We start from the raw sequence: 21,262 nt of genomic DNA, 5'->3' as shown, positions 1-21,262 counted from the left end.
ACGCTCTTGTCTGAGCCTGACTGAGCTCTCATAGGAAACAGACACAAAAACTTGTTCATATAACACATATAATAAATATACAGCTTAAAATTTCATTTTAGGGTAACAGATATGGTAATACTCTCTAAACTTTCTTCCTATCTGTTTCATAGGATGTAATGGTTAGCACCGAGCTTGTCTGCTCATGTCTCAACAGACTCATTCTTTACATTTCCTATCAACCTATTAACAAAGACGATAGTCTCTTTCAGCTATTTTTTTTAGCCAAGAGTATCAGGTTTGTAAAGTTCTGCTTCCATACCACCCAAACACATGACCAGAAAATGAAATGGAGGTGGGTCCCTCTATAAAAATCAGGGGCTCTTTCTAGAAAAAAAAGTGGGCAATGACCCATTAAGATACTAGAGGATAATCTCAGTGACTTTTAAACTTTTGTTTAAGGAAACATTCTCTAAGTGTGACACCAAAGTCAAAAAACACTAAAATAAAGACATGTTTTTCAAAAATATTTTTACTTTGAGAGTTTAAAATACATCAAAATTAGAAACAATATTATCTACCACCTAGATTTAGTAATTATTTGCATTGTGCTATAGTTGTTTCATCCCTCTCTCTATTGTTTATATTATTCCTAAGAAAATGAAAAACGTCAAGATATTTCAGTTCTAAATACTTCCACACACATATCCCCAAAGTTGAAATATATTCTTACAAAACCACAACACCAAACAAAATTGACAATAATTCCACAATACCATGTATTATCTAGTCCATTATCAAATTTTCTCATTGAAACAAAAATAATTTTAACTGATGCTGTTCAGACCAGTATCAAACATTATATTTGCTTGTTATTTCTCTTAAGCCTTTTAAAATCTAGAACAGCATCTTCTGCGCCCACTTTTTTTGCTGATGATACTGATTTTTTTAAGAGTTCAGACAAGTTTTATTGTAGAAAATACCACATTATGGACTGATTCTTTCTCTGTGGTGTCATTTAACATGTTTTAAGACTACAAGATTTCAAAAAAATAAAATAAAATAAAAAATATCATTAGATTTCATTCCAAAATAAAAGGAAAGAATTGAGACAGACTTCCAGAGCCGTCCATTAGAACTCTGTGCAGTGATGGAAATGTTCTATGCCTATGCCATTCATTTATGGTAGCTCTGGTCACATGGTTTTCAGCACTCGAAGTGTAGCTAGTGCCACTGGGGAACTGGGTTTAATTTAATTTTTTAAATGGCATTTTTTTTTTACTGTTGTTCAGGTTCAGTTGTCACCATTTTCCTCCCACTGCTCCCCCACAACCCCAGCCAAATTTCTTAGAGCATCCAAATCAGGAGATGGGGAGTGTGCACCACGGGTGTTCCCTGCTCTGGGGAGAGACAAAAACCTCGGGTGACAAGCCCATCATCTTTCTTTTTCCTTAAAGGGGCAAAGCACAGACTTTCTGTTTGTGGCTACTCACCTTGGGCCCCAGTGAAGGGAGGGCGCCACAGAGTGGAGTCTCCTGAGCAGAGTCCTAAGTGAAAGGCACTAGGGAGGGTCTTTGGGGAGTAGCTGTGGGGTTTTCGAAGCCGGATATACCTGGGCTTCACAACAACCATCTTCCTTGAGAAGAGGTAGCCCCTCCCAGGGGAAAGACCTTACCCTGAGGGACACCACTCCCCCCACTCTCTGGAAATCCCCTTGCCACAAGCTCTGAAATCCTGTTTGCTCCACTCAGCTACCTTTTTCGTTCTTTTTTCAGTTTTTCTCTTTCTTGGTGTTCTGTTTTGTTTGTTTGTTTATTTTTCTTTCTTTTCTCTCATCCTGCATCTTAACCCTTGCTGAGGAGACAGCAACATAAACAGCCTCAGCGGTCATCAGAGACTGGCAGTAGGGTGTAGCCAACTCATACACTATCCTGGGAAATACACCGGTGCCTCCCCTTCTCGGGAGAGCCATAGAAACATCCTCCCAGCATCCAGGAGACCCCAAATCTGGGCTCTGGAAGACTAGTAAGAGCCTCACCTTGCCAAGTACAGGGAGATAATCCTGGACAGACTCAGACTGTGGCTCAGTCTGAGTGGCTCAGGGAAGGGAAACACAGCCACCATCTCCCCTGAAGTCTGAAAAGGCACCTGCTATGGGAGATCCAAAAATCAGAGCCCCCTGTTTCTGCCAGAAGCCCTCTTAGGTCTGTGACTGGTCTAAGACTGACAGCAGGACAGCATGTAGAGACAGGCAGAGGTTGATCTTGTGGTAACTTGGGACATTGGCTGACAACTCCACCCCGCTCAATCCAGTGCTGATAAAAGCCAGCTTTGCAGAGCAGCTTCGCCCACCCTGGGAGCAGCCACGCCTGGAGGAATCAGCCACAAACTGGATCACCTATAGCTTTGAAAAGGCAGCCAAGGGCCAGATGTGGTCAGCACCTAACATGCTTACACCAGACTCACACATCAGAGCCGTATCCAAAGGGAGAAACCAGAAGGCAAGATCTAAACTGCACTGAGACAAGTTCACTAGATTCTTTTTTCATTATCTTTTCCATAGCCTTTTAACTTACCTTGTTATCTATTTTCTTTTATTTGGGGGGCTCTAATTTGTCTTTCAGATCTCCTATTCTACTTTTATCTTTGATTACCCCACTGTTCCCTTCTTCTCTCCTTTCATTATTTTTGTTACCTTTTCTGTATTTCTTTTCCTTTTTCAGTTCATTAGTAGTTCTCTTCCCCTTCCTCCTTTCATAGTCGCTTTTCTTTCCTTTGGTCATGTTATATTCTTTTTTCTTTCCCCCTTTCTCTACTATTACATTTTGCTTTCCACTGTTATTATTCTTTGCTCTTTTGTGGTTGATATTGCTGTGGTGGTCAGGAGGGTTGCTTGTTTTGTATTGTTTTGCTTTGTTCTTCCAGTACCTACACAACAGCTTATGACATGTGTTGGGGGTTGAGACTCTTAGCCAGCCAGACAGAGGAGAGTTCCCACCAGTGAATGAGCCAATAATAATCAGGACCCAAATACAACAAAAGAGTCCATATAACCCACACATAGTTCATTCCTAGAGCATCCAGATCAGCAGATCTAGGAGTCTGCACTACTGGGTCCCACAGGACTCCTAACACACAAGACCACTCCATAAGACAATGATCTAATACATAGAAACAAATACAGATGGCTAAAAAAGGGATACAAAAAAAAAAACCCCAAATGAAAGAAAAGGAGGAATCTCCAGAAAAAGAGCTAGGTGAAATGGAGACAAGCAAATTATCAGACATAGAGTTTAAAGTAATGGGTATAAAGATGTCCAAGGAACTTAGTGATAACAATAAGGAGCTTAATGAGACTTACATCAGCATAATAAAGGACATAGAAACCTTGAATAAGAACCAGTTGGAAGTAAAGAATGCAGTATCTAAAATGAAGAATACATTAAAAGGAATTAAAAGCAGGCGAGATCAAGCAGAGTATTAAATCAGTGAGTTGGAAGACGAGGTAGAAAAAAAACACCCTATCAGAGCAACAGAATGAAAAAAGACTCAAAAAGAATTAGGATAGTTAAAGGGAGTGTGGGGACAACATGAAACATAACAGTATTTGTATCATAGGGATACCAGAAGAAGAAAAGGAGTAAGGGATAGAAAAGGAGTAAGGGATAGAAAGGAGTAAGGGATAGAAAAATAATGACAGAAAATTTCCCTAACTTGGTGAGGGAAAAAGTCACACAAGTCCAGGAAGCACAGGGGGCCCCAATCAAGATGAACACCAAGAGGCCCACTCAAGACACAATACAATCAAAATGGCAAAATTTATAGACAAAGAGAGACTCTTACGGACAGCAAGGGAGAAACAGTAATATACAAGGGAGCTCCAATAAGACTATCAGGAGATTTCTCAACAGAAACACTACAAGCCACAAAGGATTGGCATGAAATATTCCAAGTAATGAAAAGCAAGGAATTGCAACCAATCTGACCCAGCAATACTCTCATTTAAAAACGGAAAGTGAAATAAAGAGCTTACCAGACAAAAGAAGGCTAAAAGAGTACTACTCCAGCAATCCAGCACAGCAAGAGATGCTAAAGGGACTGCTTTTAGAAGATAAATGAGAGAAAGAGAGAGAGAGAAGAACATGGGTACTAAGGGAAAGAATAGCAATGAATAAGTACCCATCAATAAGAACCTTAAATGTAAATGGATTAAATGGTACTATCAAAAGACATAGGGTAGCTGAATAGATAAGAAAATATAACCCACATTTATGCTGTCTATAAGAGACCCACCTCAGAACAAAAGATATTCACAGGCCGAAAGTGAAGGAATGAAAACAAAAATTCCAAGCAAATAGACATAAAAAAAAAACCTGGTGTAGCAATACTTTCAGTTTACAGGATGACGCTCTAACCATTTGAGCCACACTGGCCAGGGCTGGTGTAGCAATACTTATATCAGACAAAATAGACTTCAAAGCAAAGGCCATAACAAAAGACAAAAAAGGTCACTACATAATTCTTAAGGGAGTACCACAAGAGGACATAACACTTGTAAACATGTATGTACCCAGTATAGGTGCACCTAAATATATAAAGAAAATATTAGAGGACTTTAAGAAAAAGACAGACAGCAGTATAGTCATTATAGAGGCTTTTAACACCCCACTGTCAATGATGGATAAGTCTTCCAAACAAAAAAAATCAACAAAAATATTGCAGAATTGAATGACACTGTAGATTAAGTGGATTTCATTGATACTTATAGAACATTTCACCCCCAAGGAAGTAAAATGCACATTCTTCTCCAAAGCACATGGATTATTCTAGAAAGTGGAATATATGGTAGGACACAAAAAAAAGCCTTAATAAATTCAAGAAAATAGAAATCATATCAAGTATGTTCTTGAATTACAATGGCTTGAAACTAGAAAACAACCTCAAGAAAAAAAAACTCAAAAACATTCAAAACATGGAGGCTGAATAACATTTTATTAAACAATGAATGGGTTAACAATGAAATCAAGGAAGAAATCAAAAAGTATATGGAAACAAATGAAAGTGAACACACAACAACCCAAAACCTATGGGACACAGAGAAGGCAGTCCTGCGTGGGAAGTTCATAGCAATACAGGACTACCTAGAAAAGGTAGAAAATTTTCAAATAAACAACCTAACCCTAAATCTACAAGAACCAGAGTAATAACAACAAAAAAAAAGCCCAGAGCAAGGAGAAGGAAGGAAATAATCAAGATCAGAACACAAATGACATAGAGACTAAAAAAATAATTCAAAGGGTCAATGAATCCAAAAACCGGTTCTTTGAAAAGATAAACAAAATTGACAAACATTTAATCAAATTCATCAAGAAAAAAAGAGACAGGACTCAAATAAATATAATCAGAAATGAAAGAGAATTAACAACTGATACCATAGAAATACAAAGGGTTGTAAGAAACTGATATGAACAACTATATGACAAGAAATTGGACAACCTGGGCAAAAATGGGTAAATTTGTAGAAACATACAATCTTCCAAAACTGAATCAGGAAGAAACAGAAAACATGAATAGACTGATAACAACTAGTAAAATTGAAGCAATAATCAAAAAAATTACCAACCCACAAAAGCCCTGGACCAGATAGCTTCATAGGCAAATTTTACCAAACATTCAAAAAAGAACTAACACCTATTTTTCTCAAACTATTCCAAAAAACTCAAGAAGAGGGAGGATTCCCAAACTTTTTTTATGAGGCCAGAATTATCCTAATCTTCAAACCAGGTAAAGACACAACAAAGAAAGAAAATTATAGGCCAGTATCTCTGATGAACATAAATGCTAAAATCCTCAACCAAATACTAGCAAACCAAATTCAACAAACATGAAAAATATCATATACCATGATCAAGTGGGATTTATTTCAGGGATGCAAGGATGGTACAATATCAGCAAATCAAAATGTGATACATCACATAACTAAATGAAACATGAAAATTACATGATCATATCAATAGACGCAGAAAAAGCATTTGATAAAATCCAGGACCATTTATGATAAAAAAAAAACACTTGGCTAAGTGGGAATAGAGGGATTATACCTCAGCATAGTAAAGACAATATATAAAAAACCTATGGCCAACATCATACTCAATGGGAAAAATTTAAAAGTGTTTCCCTTAAGATCAAGAACAAGACAAGGATGTCCACTTTCACCACTCTTATTCAACATAGGACTGGAAGTCCTAGCCACAGCAATCGGAGAAGAAGAAGAAATAAAAGGCATCTAAGTTGGAAAGCAAGAAGTAAAACTCATTATTTGCAGAGGACATAGACAGTGTACATAGAAAATCCTATAGACTCCTCAAAAAAACTACCCCACCTAATAAGTGAAAAATAGTAGGGTAAAAGTCAATATTCAGAAATCAATGGCATTTTTGTACAACAACAATGAACTATGAAAAAGAGAAACTAAGGAAAAAAATTTATTATAGCAATAAAAAAATAGTACCTAGGAAAAACATTTAACCAAGGAAGTAAAAGACCTATATGCAGAAAACTATAGCATGCTGAAGAAAGAAATTGAGGAATATGCAAGTAAATGGAAGCATATACCCTGTTCATGGATTGGAACAATTAACATCATTAAAATGTCTGTACTACCTAAAACAATCTATAGATTCAACATAATTCCTATTAAAATACCAAAGGCATATTTCCCAAATTTAGAACAAATATTTCGAAAATTTAGATGGAACCAAAAAAGACCCTGAATAGCCACAGCAATATTGAGAAAGAAGAACAAAATTGGAAAAATCTCAATACCTGATATCAAACTATACTACAAGACCACTGTAATCAAAACAGTCTGGTACTGGCATAAGAACAAACCATAGATCAATGGAACAGAATAGAGAGCCCAGAGATAAACCCACGTCTTTATGGTCAATTAATATTTGACAAAGGAGGCATAAGCAGACAATGGAGTAGAAATAGCCTCTAAAATACATGGTTTTGGGGATAACTGGACTGGTACATGCGAAAAAAAAGTGAAACTAGACCACCAATTTACACCACATACCAGAATAAATTCAAAATGGGTAAAAGATTTAAATATAAGTCATGATACCATAAAAGTCCTAGTGGAAAATATAGGCAGTAAAATTTCAGATATTGCATATAGCAATAATTTTGCCAATATATCTCCTAGGGCAAGGGAAATAGAGGAAAAATTGAACAAATGGAACTACATCAAATTGAAAAGTTGCCACATGGCTATAGAAACCATCATCAAAATGAGAAGGGAACCAACTGTATGGGAGAACACATTTTTTAATGATACATTAGACAAGAATTAATCTTCAAAATATATAAAGAACTCACACAACACCCAGAAGACAAACAATCCAATTAAAAGATAGACAAAGGACCTGAATAGACACTTCTCCATAGAGGACATACAGATGGCCCATATACATATGAAAATATGCTCAATATCACTATCCATCAGAGAGATGCAAATTAAAAACCACAGTGAGTTATCATTTCATACATATCAGAATGGCTGTCATCAATAAATCAATAAACAAGTGCTGGCAAGGATGTGGAGAAAAGGGAACCCTAGTGCACTGTTGGTGGGAATGCAGACTGGGGCAGCCACCATGGAAAACAGTACTGAGTTTACTCAAAAAATTAAAAATGGAACTGCCTTCTGACCAGTGATTCCACTGCTGGAAATACACCCAAAGACTCCCAAAAGCACCAGTTTGAAAGAACTTATTCACCCTTATGTTCATAGCAGTGCTGTTTACAATAGCCAAGTGCCCAGTAGTAGATGAATGGATTAAGAAACTGTCATAAATTTACACAATGGAATACTATGCAGCATGGTATATGAGGGAATTCTTACCCTTTGCAACAGCATGGATGGAACTGGAGACTATTATGCTAAGTAAAATAAGCCAGTCAGTAAAAGACAAATACCATATGACCTCATTTATAAGGGGAATCTAATAAACAAAATAAACTAACAAGCAAAATAAACCAGAGACATGGAAAAAGGAAACAGACTGAGAACTGCCTGAGAAAAGGGGGGAGGGGGAGAAAGGTGGGCAGAAGGGGAGGGGACTAGTCACGGAACATGTATAAGTGACCCACAGGTATGGACAGCGGTATGGGGATGGACTCTGGGAACAGGTGGTGGGCTGGAGAGAGGAGGACAAAGGGGGAAAAATTGGGACAACTGTAATAGAATAAAGAAGAATAAAAAAGTTCTTTAGAGAGAATGAGAATAACAGAGGTCAAAAACTTCAAATTAAATTAAGAATGGAAGAATATCAAAGAAGAATTAAGTGAAAGTCAAATAAAAACTTTTATTTTTCTTATTCTTACTTGATCTAACACATAACAGTGTGTTCAAAATACTAATGGTAATAATGCATGTTATTATGGTGCTTAGTATATTATATATGCCTATTTACAAGTGAAACAGCATTTGAGAAAAAAATAAATAGCCACGTATGGCTAGTGCCTACTGTATCATTTGTGTAATGTGAAAAGAGATGTAAAGTGCCTACTTTCTGCCTATACATGCTAGCTATTTAATAAATGTTGGCTTTACTCTCTTTCAAATATATTACATTTTAAAGCATGCTATGCAATATATTATATAGATTCAAATGAAAATGCACATTTGAACTTAGAGTGTGGTTAAGATCTTTTCAACAGCAGAGAATTAAAGGTCACTTGTTTACTTCAGGAATCTTATAAACAGCACCAATTGTTATAGTTATCTGGTTATACCCATGACCCACATGAAAAAAAAATCTCAGAAATAGGCCAGTCATTCTGCAGTCTATGTCTGCAACTTTAAATTTATACATAAAGATTAAGAGTTAGAATTCATATTTTCTGAAATGTCTGGCCCTACACACTTACTTTTCTTTGAGATTGCTTATAGAATGTAGTTAGGATTACTTAGATTGAGTCCAGAATAATGACATTTAATACTTTTATTCCAACCAAGAAAGAGGGTCCCTTTTTCCATGGTATTGAGGCTAGAAAGACTGAAGCTGGAGCTCCCGAGAGCCTGCCTGACAATGAATACAACACTGAGAAAGTAGAACTGGAACATATAGACAAACAGTTCCTTCCACTTGGCCCCTGGATCCAACCATGCCTGCAGCAGACCGCTGAATGAAAAAGATCACGTCTATACTTTCTAGTTTTACAAGCCAATAAATTCCTTGTTTTTCCTAATTAAAATTGTGTGTCCTCCCGTCTTTTGTATATGAAAAACTTCTGTCAAAATGTAACAAACAACCAAAAGAGCATAGAATTTGGAATTAGACACACTAGATCTTATTACATTTCTGATTGGGTTTCCACACCGGGGATAATGATGCCTTTCCCTTAGGCTTGTCATGAGGACTGGTGTGTATGAGAGGCACTGTGAGTATGCTAGCTCCTTTTCTGAATTTCCCTGGGAGCTGCATTGATGTTATGCCCTTGAGGACTCAAACACTGTTTTCCTTTCCTATTGATCATGAAACAGTTCTTCACCAATACCCATGTGTAATATGAGGTCATCTGGACCTAAATTAAACATGGAGAGAGGCATTTCATACAATGGGCAATGGAACATTCCCCATCTAGTGCCATAAAAGAATCAGTTGAGGGAGCAATATTTGCCTTTATGTTGTACAGAGCCATTGACGGCTGTGAATTCATGTTGCTCTTCACACAATCCATTTATTCCTTTTTGGTTTCTGGCATCGATATAATGGGGATTTAATCCTGTGCAGGCTCTGATCACAGAGTGTCATTTCTTCTGCCTTCTCCAATATAAAGGTGTAGAATCTCCTCTATTGGCACTGAACATTTACTTGCCTTTTATGATCACACTGGATTTAAATTAAGTAGCTTGATATTCAGAGAGAATATAATTAGCTAATCATTTACAGGATTACCTAGGCTAAAAGTTGACACAGTAAAATACCGTAAGCACGTTTATGCCCATCTAAATCCCTGCATTAATAAAGGTGATCAGATTATGCAATTCAAATGCATTTTCAAGAAAATACTCCTGCATAGAGGATTAGAAATATGTTTGAGCTAAATTTAGAATTCAGGAAAAGCAATCCTACAGCTTACTTTTCTTTATCCCCCCCCTTCAACTAAGCTTTTAAGCTGAATAAATTAAAGTCTCCAAGATGTTTCAGCAGTTCATTTCATATGATTTATTACAAAATACAGTTGTAGAATCATTGCCAAGCTACCCCTAATACCTGCCTAGTCACAACTGGAAATCTCTAACAAAGGCATTGACATCCTGCTTACCTATTAATTTTAGCTTCTTATCTATAATTATTCATCTCCCCCTTGAGAGCCTTTCTTCCTTTCCTCAGATTCTCTGGAGCATCACATTACATTTCCGAAACCACATTTCCAGTCTATCAGGCAAAATGTCACTTTTTATATTGTCTAATAGTCTAACTAAAATAATTTCTCATCCCTTTAAGAGTTTCTTTCATTTTTTAAAAAAGCTTATCATGGTATATTTCAAATTATTTCAAAACTGAGAAAAGCAATGCAATATATCTTTCAAGGTAAGCAACACCTAGTACCACATTTATTTCTTAAAGCAGTAGGATTTCTTCTTGCTGCTCTTTGTCTCAGCATGGTTTGTATTGTTTGTCTCAGTAAATACTGTAAGAATTCACCCCATTCCACACTCAGGTCATTTCTATTTCCACTCCATCAGCAGCATGACCATATGTGGAAAGAAAAACTTCAATTCATCCAAAATTTACCCCATCTCTACCAAGGCCCTTCTTTCTAGGTCTTGAAGACCCAACCTAGGAGAGGAAAGAGATCGAGCTAGAGAACAAAAGCATGTAAAACAAAAATATCTGTAAAGATAGAGGACAGAGTTTTTCTTAGATCAATGTTAGAATTCTTTGGACTGGAGAAAGGGAGGTATGGAAAGGAGAAAAAGAGAATAAAATGAGTTTGGGCCCTATATCCTGAACCCCTTGAAAGGTTTAAGGTGATAAAATTACTCAAGACAGGTTTAGGATCTTCGAGTGGAGGAAACTTTGTAGCTGGCTTGCCATCTAGACACCAAGGAAAACACAGCAAACACCGCACGGATGAAAAGTGTTTACTTTGTTTGCTGGGTGCTGCTGGCTGGCTCCCACCCTTCTAAGCTCTCCCTTGACTCATCAGGGCTAGAAGCCTGAAACTGTATATGCCAATCTCTATTGCTAGGCAGGTTTCTGTTCAGGACCTCCGAGTGAAAAGGACTTGAACAAGATTAAAATGAAATGCCACAACAGTTAGATAGCCTTGCGAAAAAAAAGTTGCGCCCCTAACATGCCATATACAAAAATCAGGTCAAAGGGATCCTGAGACCTAAATCTCTGAACTAAAACTATAAAAATCTTAGTAAAATAGGGGTAAATTTCTATGATCTCAGATTTTGCAATATATTCTTAGATATGACACCAAAAGCACAGGCAGGAAAAGAAAAAACAGATAAACTGGACTTATCAAGAAATCAACAACTTTTATGCACCAAAAGACATTATCAAAGAGTAAAAAGATAGACCATAATATGGAAGAGAATATTTGAAAATCATGTATTTGATAAGGGACTTGTGTCTAGATTATACTAAGAAGTATTAGGGACTTCCGCCAAGATGGAGGCATAGGTGGATGTGCTGTGCCTTCTCACACAACCAAGTTTAGAGACAACTAAATATTAGCAACAGAAAACACAGCCGGAACACAGAAAATTGAACTTTTCAGAAGTCTGTTAACACCAAATTCTTCAGCCTGACTGGTAAGGGGCGAAACCAGCAGGTGGCAGAGCGGGGTTGCACAGGAAAACTCGGTCAGGCGGACTCAGGCGCACGGAATCCAGGTGCAGGGTTGGACCTAGTGAGCGACCAAGCGAGCGACCGGCAGCGGGGAAACAGCAAGGGAGCAGGGTTGCGGGTTGACTGTGGTCGCTCATTTGTGCGTGGATAGCCAGGCAAGGGAGTGGGCGATTGGACCGGGACCCAGCGGGTCCCCACGGCAAGTGGCAGTGGAGGGCTCTGCCATTTCCCCACTCTGACCACGCCCCCACATACAGCGTCACAACCCAGCGACCTGGGAGTCCAGGGCTCCGCTCCTCATACTTAAAGGGTGCGAACAGACCAAAAATGGCTCAAGAACATCTCAAAGCCCCAGAGCCTATAAATCTAAGTGATGGAGAAATAGCAAAACTCTCAGACACACAGTTTAAAACACTGGTGATCAGGATCCTCATAGAACTGGTTGATTATAGCCACAAATTAGACAAACATATGAAGGCGAAACTAATTGAAATGAATGGAACTGCACAGGAAACCAATAGCAATGAGAATGAAACTGGGACAAATCAATGGAGTGGACCAGAAGAAAACAAATAATGGCCAAACAGAAAAGAGTGAAGGAGCAAGAATTCAAAAAAATGAGGAGAGTCTTAGGAACCTCCAAGACATCTTTAAACGCGCCAACATCCGAATTATAGGGGTACCAGAAGGGGGAAAGGAACAGCCACCAGTGGAAAACTTATTTGAACAAATAATAAAGGAGAATTTCCCCAATCTGGCAAAGGAAATAGACTTCCAGGAAATCCAAGAAGCTCAGAGAATCCCAAAGAAGTTGGACCCAAGAAGAAACACACCAAGGCACATCATCATTACATTAGCCAAGATTAAAATGAAGGAGAGAATCCTAGAAGCAGCAAGAGCTAAGGGGACAGTCACCTACAAAGGAGTTCCCATCAGACTGTCAGCTGGATTTCTCAAAAGAGACCTTACAGGCAAGAAGGGGCTGGAAAGAGGTATTCCAAGTCATGAAATCCAAAGACCTACAACCAAGATTGCTCTATCCAGCAAAGCTTTCATTTAGAATGGAAGGACAGATAAAGTGCTTCTCAGATAAGATCAAATTCAAGGAGTTCATCATCACCAAGCCCTTATTATATATTATATTAAAGAGACTTATCTAAGAAAAAGAAGTTAAAAAAAACATGAACAGTGAAAGGACAGCAAACTCACAGTTATTAAGAACCACACCTAAAACAAAAGCAAACTAAAAGGACAGCTAGAACAGGAGTGGAAACATAGAAATGAAGATCTCAAGGAGGGTTAGCAACAGGGGAGTGGGAGGAGGAGAAGGGGGGAGAAGGTACTGAAAATAAGTAGCATAGACAGTAGATAGAAAATAGATGGGGGGCAAGAATAGTAGGGGAAATATAGAATCTAAAGAACTTGAGACACATGGTCAAAAACTAAAGGGGGGGTGATGGTGGGGACGGCGGGGTAGGGTGGAGGGGAATGAAGGGGGGAATAGAACAACTGTAATGGCATAATCAATAAAAAAATAAATTAATTTAAAAATTTTTTAAAAAAAGAAGTATTATAAGTTGCCCAGGCTGATGTGGCTCAGTGGATTGAGTGCCAGCCTGGGAACCAAAGTTTCAATTCCCAGTCAGGGCACATGCCTGGGTTGTGGGCCATGTCCTCAGTGTGAACACTTGAGAGGCAACCACACACTGATGTTTCTCTCCCTCTCTTTCTCCCTCCCTTCTCCTCTACCTAGAAATGGATAAATAAAATCTTATAAGAGAGAGAAGCGTTATAAGTCAATAATAATTAAAACCACAAGTTATCCAATTTTAAAAATGGGCAAAGGATCTGAAGAGATATCTCTCTATTTGAATGACCATTAGGCAGAATGAAAGATGCTCAACATGATTAGCCAGCAGGGAAATGCAAATCAAAACCATAATGAGATACCACCTCATACCCACTAGGAAATCTATAAACGAAAAGACATAAATGATAACAAGTGTTGGTAGAGATGAGGGGAAATAGAAATTGGGACCCTCATACACTGCTGGTGGGAATGCAAAATGGCATAGCCACTTTGGAAAACAGTTTATTGGGTCTTTAAAAGTTTATATTTAGAGTTACCACATGACCCAGAAATTCCACTCCTCAGTGTATATCCCACATTTGTAATGCACATGTAAGCTCATAGCAGCATTATTAACAATAGTCAAAAAGTGGATACAACCCAAATGCTCGTGAACTGATGAATGGATAAATGAAGTGTGGCATATTCATACAATGGGGCATTATTCAGCAATGAAACAGAGTACTGGCATGTGCTATAACATGCACGAACCTAGAAAATATGCTGAGTGAAAGAATCCAGTCACAAAGGACCATGTATTATCAGATTCTGTCTATATGGAACATCCAGAATAGGCAAACATAAGAGACAAAAAGTAGTTGAGTGTTTTCCTGGACTGGGGAGGTGGATAGGGAGCTGGGGATTAGGGGTGTGAGCTAGAGAGTTGTTTCTTTGCAGAGTAAGGAAAACATTCTAAAATTGATTGTGGTGATGGACACACTGCTCTATGAACATACTAAAGCCAGTGAATTATACACTTTCAATAAGTGAATTGCATGGCATGTATTTTATTTCGGTAAATCTGTTTTTAAAAAATAAGAATGAAGGGAAGAAGGAAGGCAGAGACCCAACTTTTGGCTTCGGCTGTGGCGGCCAGGTGCCCCTGTGGCAAGTGCCTGGCTGCAGGGCACTAGAGCACAGGCTTAGAGGGGCCCAGGCTTGGGTGGGTGTGGTCTTCACTAGGGTGGTAGCAGCTCCCTGGAGTCCCAAACATTGACTCACATCACCTTACTCCCCTGCCTTTTTCCTCTTTCATCCCTTCCAATGATTTGGTAAGCTCAATTCCCCTGCTTCAATCTCACTGTGTTTGAAATTCCCACAGTAATTTGTTTCCCTAACTAAATCCTAACTAGTATTATTGCCTCCTTGTTCTTTTCCTAGCAAATTTGATATTTTGTCTGGGTACTCAGCCCTCCACCACATAACTAAATATTTGAGGAGACAGTGACTCCATCCTCAGCTTCAGGGTTCAGCCTGATTTTGGTCTAGGGTAGTCCCATTCCTCTTGCTAAGAACTGGTTTGTGACCAAGTTATGCCAACTAGAGATAAAAAGTGTTTGCCAGAGAGTCGCAAAATGTTTTTCTTCATTCTTAACAGTGAAGCATGAGAAGCCAAATAGATATGAGAGAGAAAGACCAAATTTCTGTAGGCTGCTATCATACAACCAAGACAGGAGCACACTTCAGAATGAAGACAATAGGCAGAAGGCAGGGCTGAGATTACAGAGAAGTCAAGCCTTTAATTGCATTTTTAAACTGTTGGATCAACACATCCTGAAGCTCACCTCACCTTCTTATTTGAGCTAATAACTTGCCTTAAGGCAGTTTAAGATAAGTTTCCGGTTACAGGCAGAAACAACTTAATTTATACCTTGAGCCAGCTTGCCGTGGCAGCCTATCTATGCAGAGAGCACTCGAGATAACTCCCCAGTTTCATGCAGTCCCAGAGTGGCATGAGATATCATCCAAAAGGTCCCTCTAAAACCTGGGAAATTTAGCCTAGAATGGGGTGGTAGACCTGGAGGGGCCTTGTAGCCATGATGCAGACATGGAGCGAGACCCACACAAAACCAGGGATGATGTAGGCAGGTGGACATCACAACAGAAGAGTAATGACAACCAGGACCCAGATGGGTTTCTACATCACAGCAAACGCCCCACAGAACGGATAACCACTTGGCATTTCAATGCAATTATGGCCTCTCCCTCATCCCTCAAATCAAGAGAATGATCAACTTACTGGGTTTATTTTCTACCACCAAAAAGAAAAAGATATCAAAATAAAGATGGTTGGCTCATTAAAAAATGAAATAAGTAATGGGCTGAGGAAATCATAACCCTAGAAATATACATCCTAATTAAGCAGAACTCATTCTTCGGCTAGCAGGTGACAGACAGGGTGACGTGATTATCCTGATTCCCAACTCCACCCATATTTACCAATTTTGCCATCAGGGAAGGTGGCAGTCAGCGTCCTCTGCTACCTTCCTTCACCTGGAGTTGTTCAGGCTCCAGTCGTCTCACAAGTGGAGTGTACACTGCAGTGGGCCCTCAGGTACAATCCCGATCAGAGAGCTCACGACAGAACTGTGGCCCGTCAGCCACTCTGCACTGACTCTTAGCACCCTGTCTTCTTCATCAAAAAAGAGACGTAGAACTAGGCAAGGAAAACTCAGCAAAATGCCTGTAAATTCTGTTCTGCAACCCTATGCCTTTTCACTTGCATGTCTTCCAAAGTCATGTTGTTCTAAATCTGAAGCAAAAAAAAAAAAATTTAAATAATTACTAGTAGGGGCCTCGGCTGTGTGATTCAGTTGATAGAGCATCGTCTCAATACATCAAGGCTGTGAGTTCAATTCCCAGTCAGGGCACATGCAAGAATCAACAAATGAGTGCATCAGTAAGTAGAAGGACAAATCGATGTCTGTCTGTCTCTCTCTCTCTCAAAAATCAATAAGCAAAAAAAGTTCTTAAGTTACTGGTAGGTGATATGTAACTCAAAGTTCATCTAACTTGAAACATGAGAGTACTTACAACTCTTTTCTCTGATTAATTTTGTCTGATTAAGTGGCACAGTGCTTAAAAACAACTTTTGTCATCACTCAATTTCTTATTTCTTAAATTTCTTCTTCCTCATTTGTGTTCCAATCCCTTAAAACCATCTCATTTTCTCTCCCCAAGGAGGGACCACTGGTGCTCACATGGATGCTATTTTCCCTCTGTTCTGAAATTATAAAAAATGTGCATTTTCATTCCAGAGGGCAGAGAATTCACTGTGCAAAGCCATACTAAGCACCATTGGAGAAGTAAAGTTAAATATCAGATTGATGGATCCCTATCTGGTTCCTGTTATCATCTTTCTATTAAAAAAAATAAACTCGTGGACTTGCAGAAAGTAATTTTACCTTTACACTTCACTGCTATGCTGAAGATACTCTTTAGTTAATCATATGATTAAAAAATGCTGCTAGAGTAGGAGTAGAAACACCTTAATTTTTTTTAAAATAAAAGTCTTTTTACTCCTTGTGCTAGCTCTTACAACTAATAAGTAATATTTACCAATTATGTATATACCTATTACCCAAAAAATTTAAATGAAAACTAAACTTATTCTGTATCTTGTCACCAAAAAGTTGAGTTTTTGCTTGTGTCTTTTTGCTAAGGACAAAGATTTTTATCATAATCGAAGGTTTACTTTTCACATTTCTACATAATGCTGACTTACAACCTTATAGTTAGATCATGCTTTATGGGATTATTATGTCTGCTGAAATCTTTGCTGTAAAAAAACTGCACATGTTTACTTAAAATCATAGACTACATTTGTCAAAACAGGTTGGTAGTACCCACCAGCTTGGTCAGAATGAACTCATTCAGGCACCACCTCATTAAGCTCGACCTGTGTAAAAGGAATGAAGGAGTTTTTTTTTAACATTGTCATTAACATATGGAAACATACAATTAACATTAACATATAGAAACGTGGCTTGTAAAGAGGGATTTACAGAAAAGGGTCTAACATGAATTTTTAAAAACCATGCCAAGGATAGTTTTAAACTGGCAGGCCCAAGTGACCACAGAGGTTGTTGGCCATCTCAGGGACCGTGAGGACAGTGTAAACCTCCCGGAGGGTGCCAGAGGTCGGTTTGGGACTGAGGGCTCTCTAGTGTCTGATGGGGCAGTAACAGTGGCATTTCCCCCCTGGGTCAGTTCCATAGCACAGTTCCCTGAAATCCACTAGACCAAGTGCTCCCCCCAAACAAGAGTAGAAACTGTGAAAGAGACACGGAACTCAACTCAGCCAACGGGAGCTGCAGCCTCAGAAAGAGGAAGATGGATGTTTCCAGGACCACAGCGAAGGGCAGGTCCTGAAGAAGCAAGGCAGCAAGTCAGAGAGTAACCAGTCCATGGTGAAGTGGAAAGATGGTCCAGGACACCTACTTTCAAGAAAAAAAAATGGAATTCTTAGATTTTTTTTTTGAGGTGTTTGACTGAATTTTTTTCTTTTGAATTTCCCTCTCCTTTCCCTCCTCTCCCCCAAACTTTCTCCTCCTTTTCCCTTCCCCCTCCCTCACCTTCCCCTCCTTTCCTCTCTCAAGCTTTCTCTCTGTTATGTTGATAACAAAGCAAATTTAAAAGTGGATAATTATTAACTCCTGAAAAAATGAGTTGTATATGAAAGAAAATTTTAGGACACTGTGAGACTCACCTGTGTATAATATTTACATACACATACTACTTTTAACATTGGATATTGATGAGACCAGAAACAGTGGCAGAGTGCAGAAGACTGAAGTGTCTGTGCCTTTGTGCATTTGGGGGAGAGGTCTGGTTGGGGATGGAGGAGGAGGTAAAAAAACTACATCTTACTTTTCACAATAGGAAGTGAATTGATAATCCCCAAAGAGATTAATAAAGTAAAACTTAAGTATCAGAACAATTCTCATGTCTGAAAATACGGAGGTAGATACCAGAAAAAATTGTTCAAAGTGTTGGATTGTTGACTGGGAGTAGGAATATGAAGCTGGAAATGGTAAGGCTGAGGATTATCGTGACAAGCCATCAGAACTTGTCTTATTTCAGGGCAGTTGGATAAAGATGTGGTCCATATACAAGGCCTGTCCAGAAAGTATCCAGCCATGTGCTATGAAAAATAGAGACATTTATTGAAGAAGATACAAAACACAAGAAACATTGTACATGATGTTTCAGGACAATGATGCCTCAGTCCCCTCCAAAGTAGGCACCTTGGGACCTCACACACTTTTCCCAATTGCCATCAGCTGCCCTGTCAAATTTTCCTGAATCTCATTTACAGTCGGAAATCTCTTCCCTTTCAAAGGTGATTTTAGTTTGGGGAAAAGCCAGAAGCCAAACCTGGGCTATAGAGGAGCTGAGTCACCTGGGTGATTTGATGCTTTGCCAAAAACCTCTGCATGAGACGTGATGCATGAGTGGGCACGTAGCTGTGATGAAACTGGCAATCACCAGTTGCCGATAGCTGCAGCCTTCTGAATCACCCCAATAGTTTCCGCGGAGGAATGTTAAAGCTTCACAGAAAATTTGATGCAGATCTGTTGCTCTACTCACTCAGTCATTTTGAATGTGACAGCCACACAGTACACATGCTCACTCAACAGTGTCTACCAGCCCCACTGACTAGTACAGTGAAATCATCATTGTTCACACATGCACATTCCAGTCCACTCTCCTTGGCTGCCAGGTTACATCGATGCCTAGTAAACTGTTCTTGTTATATTAACAAGACCTTGTATATACATTGGGATATTTCCAGACAGACCTTATATATACATTGGGATATTTCATGGCTGTAAAAAAAAATGAAATCTTAATATTTGCAACGGTATGGGTGGACCAAGAGGGAATTATGCTAAGTGAAATCATCCAGAGAAAGATAAATATTGTACCATATGACTTCACTTATATGTGGAATCTAAAAAATAAAATAAATGAACAAATAAAAATAAGCTCACTGATTATTGCCAGATAGAAGAGTGTTTAGGGGTCTGGGTGAAAAGGGTGAAGGGATTAAGAAGTACAAACTGGTAGTTACAGAATAGTCATGCGGATGTAAAGTGCAGCACAAGGAATTATCAGGAGGATCGCTTCATAAATTATATAAATGTCAAACAACTATGCTGTACACCTGAACTAATGTAAAATAATATTAACTATAATTTTAAAATTAAAACAATATAAAATAAAGTGAATATGTATAACTTTGACAAAAATAAAGATTAAAAATTTAAATGGAAAAAGCTTCTTCACCCCTCCCAAAGGTTACATTACTATTTCCATTATAATTGAATTGAGTTTATAGACAAAAAATTTAGGGAGAATTGATATCTTTGTAATCCTGAGTAAGGATTACAAAGGATTTCTCTCTAGAAATAGGGATGAGACAGCTTTTTTGTCCTCAGACAGAGCTTCATGGGTTTCCAGTTAACGGTCCTGTGCACCTACTGCTGTTTGTGCCACAGCACGTCATGCTATTCTTCGTTATTTTGACATCTCTTTCCTTTCTGTTGTACCACAACTGATGGTTGTGAGTATGTAAGAAAGCCCTAGATTTTTCTTATAACATGTCACCCTACTAAACACTTACCTTCTAATATTTTTCAACTGACTTTAATTTTCCAGGTAAAAAAATCACATAAATGAACAATTACAGTCGTGTGTTATAATTTTCCTTTCTAATATATGTGACTGATTTCTTTAACCTACCCTATTGCACTAGTTCAAACTTGCTGAATACAACTTTGGTGGTACAAATGAGGGTTGTGTTGCTCTCAGCTTGAATGGAAATACTGATAGTTTTCCTCAATGTGAACATTATTGTCTATTGATTTCAGAATAATGGGGTCGCCTGGCTCTTCTATTTCCAGGATTTTCCTTACCTAACACTCCTTCATACTGTCTCATCGCAGCTGTTCCTCAGGAAGCAGTTGTTTAGTTGTCCATTCTTCTCCCTTCACTGTCTGGTGGAGTGAATCAGGGTTTGGCTTCATGCCAGAACCGAAAATAACGCCTAGCTCAATAAAAAACTTGTTGAATGAATGAATGGACAGATCAGTGATGGGCTGGTCACCTGTACACAAGTTCTTCAGATCTTTTAACCTACAAAAATCATTAATTATTTATCATAGTGCAAACCACTTCTGCATTTATAGAATAAGCATTACTCTACTGTAGCCTGTTAACTGACTTTCCCAGTATTTTGTTTTAAATGTTTGCATCTCTGCTTATGAGTATATTAACCATAATGAATAAAACCTTCTGTGTGTTTTCTTCATAACAGTTTTAAAGTTATATGAATTAGCTACTAAGAGCATTTGCCAAGCAAATAATCTTCCCTTTAGTGCTTCTTTAACTTCTTCAGTCATTATTCTTCCATTGTGTTTGACTGCTCTTTGCTTCGCAAGCTGTGTGTGAGCAGCTTTCATTGTAAAACGTTGAAACCAGACTGAAGAGTACAGACTAAAACTGTGAGGCTCTACTTCCCCACCCCCACCTTAACCAGGGTTTGCAGGTTAGCATTTTCCGTTTCACTATTTTCCTTACACCCCCCCACATTCATCTGTACACACATGTGCATGGGCATGTGTAAAATAACGCATGAAGGAATTTTCCTGAACTCACTTTTTCCTGCCTTCCTTAGAAAGTCTCCATATACATTGTAAAAATTTTAACTACACATGCTTCAGCCCTTTTAATAATGTGTGGTATTCAACATCATGCCTCTACCATAACTTAC

Source organism: Artibeus jamaicensis, unplaced genomic scaffold (genome assembly GCF_021234435.1).
Source record: "Artibeus jamaicensis isolate MK-2021 breed Jamaican fruit bat unplaced genomic scaffold, CSHL_Jam_final contig_402, whole genome shotgun sequence".
NCBI classification, from domain to species: domain Eukaryota; kingdom Metazoa; phylum Chordata; class Mammalia; order Chiroptera; family Phyllostomidae; genus Artibeus; species Artibeus jamaicensis.
This window is presented reverse-complemented; position numbering follows the sequence as displayed.